Consider the following 8894-nt stretch of genomic DNA (forward strand, 5'->3'; position numbering starts at 1 on the left):
GAGAGAGAGTGATCGAAAAGCACTCAGGTATCGATGGCTGTCAAGATTTGAACTGCTCTTGTCATGAATTCATTAATTTGTATCAATGTTTAAAATACTTCAAGTTGTTTCGACTTTACTTTATTAATGAACTGACCCAACTTACCTGTGTTCTGTGATATTAAGAATTTCCGTGTCTATCATATAGGTATAGTCAGTGTGGCCGTATGGGATGTTTATCATATAGGTATAGTCAGTGTGGCTGTATGGGATGCTGGCATTCATGATGTCACTCTCCTCTACAGCCTCATACATTTCACGAGGACCATTCCCACCGCTACTTAAATCTAGCAAAACCTTTTCGGTTGCCATGTGAACCGTCATCCTACTTGATATGACATTTCCTGTTTTGCTGTCTAATTTTCAACACGATCGTGCCTAAATCCTTCCACCACTAAGGCCATTGCAACAACAACAACTACAACCAAGTTCGTAATGTAAAGAGAAATACTAATCCTATATCGACAGATTTAAATTAAAAGTGCATAAGGAACGTCTTATCATTAAGATTGTACAAATTCTTTTTCCCAGAAGAAATTTGTTTGAAGTATATAGGACGGGTTGAATATGACCTCTCTGTATAATTTTCTAAGTTCTTACCTGTTATTTATGGTCAATGATTAATACTTGATGAAGTATAGCCTCAGACTATCCAATATATGAAGAAGTAATCAGTTGTGATCTTAGTGGTATCGTTCCTTGTTAACGAATCACAAATCTGTGAGTTACCCAAATTTCCAGCCTTGGACGGATGCACACTATATGTGCGCGTCTACATGGCACACAAACAGATAACATAAGTTTGCTATGGAATTTTGTTTTGATCGTTATAATTAGGCATAAGACGTACTGATATCAGTACGTCTTATGCCTAATTATAACGATCAAAACAAAATTCCATACAGAAAACATAATCAATATTAATAACGATATACAAGTAGGCCAATATGTGCCAGTGACACAGAATTGTAGATTGAGCCACGCATGTAATATTATATCATCGTCGTCATCGTTGCCGTTATCAGTAAATAAAAATAAAATAAATGTCCAGATAAAATCATTTTCAGATTGAACACATGGCCTCCGCATTAATGATTGATAAGATAAATTTCGTTGGTTTTTTATTCTATTTTGGTGTCGTGTGGTCGCTTTGTAGGTGTATACGTCTCATTTAGCAAACTTCATCAAGTCGAGTGAATATACGAACAAGTGGTTATGTTAAAGCAACATACTTACTAATAACATGAGACATGGATGAGAGTATGACAAATTGATATATGTTATTCATTCGTAAGTCAGGTTGCACAAGTTTTGTCGAGAATAGCCCCTAACAGCAATCCACCCTCGTTTTACCAACAATTAGATGATCAAACTTTAGTCTCTGATTACGAAACCGAAAACATTTATCTCAGTCTCATCAGTTTCAGTCTTCTGTTCATCATATGGAACTGTCCATGCAACTAGGCAATTGCTCATAGTGATGATGTAAAAGTATACAGAACTAGAACAACACAGGAATATTGAGGGACACCTGAAGTAAGCCAGGAAGCATCAGAATATAGGAGTTACTAATTGTTACCTTGAAAATCCTTCTATGTGGAAAAGAGGTTAAACCAACTTAAGGCCATGTTTTGAACAAACCTATTTTAAGGACATCAAGTAAAATACGATGGTCAACTGTATCAAAAGCAGCGCTTAAGTCAATTATATCCTGTCATCCATGCTTGGGATAATATCATTGTGAACTTTTACACGAGTTTTAGTGATGTACCCTCGCCCTATAGGCAGACTGGAAGTCAGGTAAAATATTGTGATTTTTCAAATGGTGATTTAAATTGTTCAACAACGACCCTTTCAACCAGCTTGGAAATAAATAGTAGGTTGCTTACTGGTCTACAGTTGCAAATTTAGGTTCAAGACCAGGTTTTTTTAGCAGAGGTAAAACCATGGCTTCTTTCCTAAAGCTCGGAAAATCGCCTGAATCTAAGGAAAGGTTAAACACGTTTTGCTATGACGGTATTAAAAGGTCGACCGTATCTTTATGAAGCCCAGTGGGGTCTGGGTCGCTGGTACAACTAGTGGAAGCAGATGACATAAGTATCCTGCAGGGCACTTCGGATTCAGACTTACGAACAAAGCAGTCAAGGATAATGGGACGGCCATATGGCAAGCCGTTTTACTCTTTATTCGATATTTGATATCAACAATTTGATGATATCAGCAATTATTTATTGATATCACCAATTAATTGCTGATAGCATCAAACCATTTGATGTTATCATCAAATAATTGCTGATATCAACAATTATTTGAGGATATTAACAAATAATTGTTGATATCAGCAATTCATTGCTGATATCAACAAATCAAATGTGGGGAGTGAAGAGCGTTGAATGACCAGAGTCCCAGAGATCTTAACATGTTAGTGTGGGCTGGAATTATCCGTCAGTCTGAAAAATGCATTAAAAATAAATTTGGAGCAACAACTTGGATTCTAAAACTAGGGGCATGAACAGATTCGCAGAAATAATGTGGCTGATTTTCACAACATATGATATAATAAATGTTTAGGTATATTTGCCTAGTAAAAAATATCATCACTGGAGGCAACTTGTAGGGCTGGGCACATTTGACTCAGCCCCTTATATAGTTTAAAAGGTCCTGGACTTCCAGTTAAAGTATGATTTGGCTTGGAAGTCAAGAACTGAGATTTGTTACCGACGGTTGTCATGTTCCACCTCGAGGGTGCCGAGGTGCATGGGGTGAGGGGAGGGGGGGGGGGTCTAGTCCACACTGACGCGGGGACTATCGGGTTACTCTATGCATGGTGCACGGGAAGCAGAAGATGATACACTATTGATGCCTTTGAAGTTAAATCATCCATTCGGAAAACTCAAACGAGTCCTCTTCACCATCATTAATCATAGCAACTACCATATTTCCCAGAATAGCAAGCCATGCAGTTCCTCCTCCTAAATAGCAAGCCAGTTCCTCCACCTGACTAGAAAGCCAGTTCCTCCACCTGGATAGCAAGCCAGTTTCACCACCTGAATAGCAAGCCAGTTCCACCACCGCTACATTCACTTTGCCTGGGACTGTCAAGAAATTTTTAACCCGGAAGCTTTCCTGATTATAACCGGACTAAATCATCATTGTAAGAGACCCATGTTTCAGTCATACATCAAAGATCAATCTTATGATCGTGCACATAATCAAGAATATCCGCAGTCTTGTTGCATACAGAACGAGTATTGATGTGTGTAAGGTTTAGGATAGCGTGTGGAAAGTGCAGGTTTATGATCCATTACAATATTAACATGCCTCAAGTAGGAATGACTATAATCTTTCTTAAAGAGAAGTGATGGCTTGTGTATGTGTCATTGGCCAAGCATTGGTTTTATCGGTCTTTGTTCATGACAAACAATAAGCAGGTTCCGGCCAGTCAATCTATTACATTGGCTCAACTCGGCCTGTATGATAAGTGCGATGAGTACAATAAGTGCGAAGTTGAAGAAGCTGGCTTCTTGTATATAACATGGTACAGGCCTAATTGAAGAAAGCTAGGCGGCCTGACTCACTGTGTACAAACCAACACTAGACGAAATAGGTTGGAATTCGAGAGAGGGATTCAAACAATCGGGCCAACAATGAGAACTTGAAAAGTCAAACGAATCCAAATAAAAACATAAACGTCACTAGAATTCAGCATTGATCAGTTTTCTTTGTTTATGGTGCAGTCGGAATACCAAATTTTATCATAAAGAAATTAGTATTTTGTTTGGCAAAACGGTTAATTGATAAGTTATAACCTAACAGTTTGTATAGCAAATGAAAATTCTTCACTCTTATCAACTGATCCGTCATTTAAATGAAAAGTAACAAAATCAGTACTTCAGAAATTTGAACATTTTGCGGAATATAGGCCTACGTAAAGTGTAGGGTCTGCATTTCATCAATTGTGTGAAAACATACTCGAAGGATTTTATTTAATATTATCATTTCGACACTTTGGAAGGAACAGACCGATACTGCGGGTGTTCACCCCAAGTTACCCTGTCCCTCCTTTTTGCACCCTCATAAGAAGTATATTTATAGCACAGCCTGCGTGTAGGTAACTTATATATAGACCTTATTTATAGTCTAAATCTCCCTCAGAATGCATCATTTGACATGGCAGTCGGCTTCATAGACCTCCTTTATAAAATCCTCGATTCGCCTCCCATGAAAGTTCAAAACCACTTTTTAATTAGTGGGGCAAATTTTTAATTCCTTTTATTTATTAGTACAATCTTGCGTTTAGAGCTTCTTATTTATGCCTAATTTATAGTCTAAATCTCCCTCAGATAGCACAATTTGACGACGAAATTGATGACCTCACAATACCTGGAAGGGATATAGCCTCTGAACATTCCGTTAAGATTCATCCCTCTACCTTAATCAGTTGGGCAACTTGGGGGGGGGGGGGACTTTGAACCCAAATATGCCAACTTAATAACAATTTGGTAGCCCATGAAGAAGATACTATTCATATGTTTGATGAATTAAGTAAGAACTTGGGTATGCATAACCTTTATCTAGTCGATTTCTACAGTGAAGCTCATACGTCTTAGTGTAGCTTAGCAATTGGGGCTACCATTGTCAGTTCTTGTTATTTGACCTAGGGGAATGATCGTGACAAACATATACCTACAACATGCGGTCAGCAATTCACATTTCTAACATTGAAAACACCTGCTGTGGCCCTAGATGTGAGGAATATACATTTACCACGTAATTCCCTTTTGCATGATTGTAATCTTCCTTCGAAGAAATCGTTTCCAAACTCAACAAAGAATATTTAAATACCAAAGACTTAGAGAAAAGTAGAAATGTATCCTCGAGAAGAATATAAAGCAGAAGATTTCGATAATATATGAATTTGACTTCAACCTGACAGATTAAGGATTGCTTGTATAAGATATATGGGACACTCTTTGGATTTGCGTACAGACGATAAATCCACAGAGTATTAAATGCAAGGAATCGCAGCTGTTTAATACGGAAGCTTAAAAGTGCCATCAACATAAGAAAACCTTTGCCCCATAAGTTGACATTTTCAGTAAATTGTTCAGATAACAAGATAATATGTTATCAAAAATCAGAAAAATGTTGGATTGCTCAGTTGCTTTAACTGAGCAATTCAACATTTTCCTGCAAAATGTTCAAGTGTTCACTTCATTCCATCTGAGCAATTGAACAATTTTCTTTTATATTTATATATTTTATATTATCAGAAAACGTTCATACCTGAAGGCTTAATGTTTTATTTCTTCTCCTCGTTGCCCCATTTTGGCGGTCGCTAAACGTGAGTGACCTCTGCATGTCAGAAGAATTTGTACGGTATACTATCGTTCTGGCCTTCTTCCGCCATGTTACATTCCATATATATTTACCGCACTTTACTATACGCATGAATCATCTAACGCGCATACACGACTCTTGGGCATATACATGTGCGTTCACAGATGAAGCAACAAACAACCCACATTTTTCACCTGCCCCGTACTTCTGCATGGGTATTAAAGTAAAGAACACTTGTAGCAAGCAAAATCAAGACAGGCACAGACTGAGTGTTTCAAGATCTGCAAAGATGTGTTTGTCATAAGATAAAATGACTTCCATATAGCCTATAGGGATTTATTTAAAATGTACTTGGACAGAGTTATATACAACTCTACGAACAATACTGTACAAGGTGAGTCAGCTTTCTACAGCTAGATAAGCACCGTATACTTTCGCTGCAAAACACATTACACAGCGGTATTCACAAGGGACGGAATGATTCGGGTCTATCTCCATACTTTCTTCTGCGTAATTTTTCAAACTTACAAAGTATTTATTAGCACAACCTTGCGTTTACAGAGATAATTATATATCTAAAATGTACTGCCCATTGATATTTTTCTCTGTAGAGAGGACCCCTTATACATGGGCCTCGCCTTAAACGACCTCACATACACGCTCCTCGTTCATAACATTTTGATCCGCCAACAGCCCGTGCATGATGGTTCATGCACCCGTACCTAATTTAGTCAGGGTGGGGGAGGGGTGCGGGGTTGGGTTGAATTCCTAGGCACACATCTGACATATCTGACATGTTCCCTGGCTTTCATCTCACAGAAGAAAGTGTCCTGCAACAAACATATGTTTTGTTTAAGACATTCACTTGCAGGTTTGAAACTATTGTACTCATAGGCGTAGGAGCCTAATTTGATTGGGGGGGGGGGGGGCTGTAACGACTTGCCCGAAAAATATAACCACAATTTCCGCGCGCGTTCAACATGTTTATGTGCATATCATATAGGCATTCATTGGTTATTACATCACATGCCAATAACATACAATCATTTTCCGTGTAACCCTTCCATATTGGTAACATTATTGGGGAAGTCGTTACAATAATAACAATAATAATATAAGTTTAACCATTGCAAAACACATTGCAAGTTATTCTTCTTTCAGTAGGTGCCCGAAAAATTCTCAGCATATTGCCGAATTTTCACAAAAAAAGTTTGGTTGGGGGCTGCAACCCCCCAGCCCCCCCTGCCTCCTATACGCCTTGTACTGACACATGAAACTTCGTCTTATATTTTTCAGTAAGCATCATAAGCCCTTGGTAACGATTGAGGTCAGTGGTGAGTGGAGGCCCCGTATCACCGTTATTTTTGGTTTCCCTGAAGGGAAAACTATTCTGTCACATTCAAATTAGTAAGGTCAGAATTGAAAGATAAAACACGAACTGTCTTCAGTATATTCGTAAAAAGAAGTACTATAAAATAAATTTATTAACAGGTAGAATTCATGTCCGTGTATCTAATTTAAATGACCACTGAGAGCTATTATGAAAGAGTTCACGTAGAGTATCGGTGATGCACTTGTAAATCTGCAATAATGTCAGCAAGAAGTACATCAAAATACGGCTAATTCAAAACTTTTTTTCAGCATAGATTGATCATTTTGTTTTTCTCTCGACACTTTCATGTTAATTTGCATGTGTCAGAAACACCGTTTATTGGACTGAAAGAAGATGGGAAAAGGGATGATCGGTTAATAAACTATGGAGTTCTTTAAATATTACATTATTAGGCTATTGCATTTAGCACTTTTGCATAGTCTTTACAATAGCCTGAAACTAAATGCTGCAACAAGAGCATTTAAACCTCCAAGTGCTCGACTGATCTGTAACACTGTCTAAGGTTAGTACCAATATATTATAAATGGCCAGTGGCTGTTGGCCCGAAGTCTACCATGCTAAATTTGCTCAAATCTGTACGGTACTGTTACAGGAGGTTCTGAACATCCATGGTTTTCGCAAAACCTTCAAGGGTAGATAAATAAATGTCACAATGAGGGAATAGTGCTTTCAGGGTGACAGTTAAATGTCATCATGTCTGCTGACATTTCAACATGTGACCTTTATATGTGACCTTTATGTATCAGCATGAATGACCTTTGTGGAGTGTTAGCTCAGTGGTTAACGCCAGTGTCTTCCAATCATAAGGACCCGAGTTCGAGTCACTCCAAGATTAATGTATGTCGTCCAGTTACAGAGTTGCTGACAATTGACAATTTATAATCATGGACGTTAAATATGATGATCTAAGAGACTGACTTCGGTCAGCTTGCGGCTTTGATAAGCCAATGAGGCTTCTTCGCGAGTTCCTGCTTGCAGGAGGATCTTAAATACATACAAAATACACGCCCATGTAAGAGTAATATAAAAGTAAGGGGGCAATCCACGGAGTTGCAGATATCTCATCATGCGCTAGCAACACGGATTTCAAATTTATGATGAACTACACAATCTGGCAATCGGAGGAAAGTACGACTTGAAATTTTTGTGAAGATTCCATGTCAATTTTTACTAGTAAAGTTGACTTTTAATTCCAGGGGCCTGTGAAAAATAAGGGTTCACCCTGAGGTACCTTCCGACCAAGTTTGAAGAAAATCTGCGCAGTCGTGTAGGAGGAGGTAGTTTGACACAAAAATTGGACACACACACATTGAATGACACACCCGCACACACGGACACGTTTTGACCCTCCCTCATTCACCTTCCGATCACTCTAGGGTACCCTAGCATGGGGTAACCCCCCCCCCCCCGAGAGCAGCTATAAAGGAAAATTAACCATGACCATGGCAACTGTTGCTACGGCAACTGACATAGCTGTATAATGCCCAACTGGCAAAGTAACTAAAATAGTCTCATCTATGGGAGCTATGGGAGCGATGAGCTAAATATGAGAAAAAGAAACAGAAAACCAAAGCTTTTATCTGTTTCTGTTTCTTCTGTCGTCTACATATCGAGGATTAAGATAATATTAAGCTAAAAATTGCTAAAGCTTCGGGTGCCTCCCAGACCCCCAGCAAGATTTGTAATACAATACACTGAAACTGAATTCCTCTCTGAACTTTAGTTTGCTTTAAAAAAAATCAAAACAACAAGAACTATCTGCAAATGCTGCAGCTGAAGTCCCCAGTATTCACATCAAACATTAGAACACATCCCAGAGAACTGTCATATGCTACATATTCTTTTTGAGATGTGTTTTTGTTGTTTGAATTCGCTACAAGAAAACACGGAGTATGAAGTGCTAAAGCTTCCGGGAACAATAAAGAACAATAAATATCTAATCCGCTGAATCTTGCAAAGGATTTTTTCCTTTGGGCTCCCACTAAGGTTCTGATCCATTCCATAGAAAGTTTAGAATAATTTATCTTTCTAATGTTTTATCATATAAAAGACACTACAAGAGAACAAGGAACATATGTTAAACCTTTCGGGTTTTTCGTCTACCCCTTCCATCCGCCCTTGA

This window comes from Apostichopus japonicus, chromosome 6 (assembly GCF_037975245.1).
Source record: "Apostichopus japonicus isolate 1M-3 chromosome 6, ASM3797524v1, whole genome shotgun sequence".
NCBI classification, from domain to species: Eukaryota; Metazoa; Echinodermata; class Holothuroidea; order Aspidochirotida; family Stichopodidae; genus Apostichopus; species Apostichopus japonicus.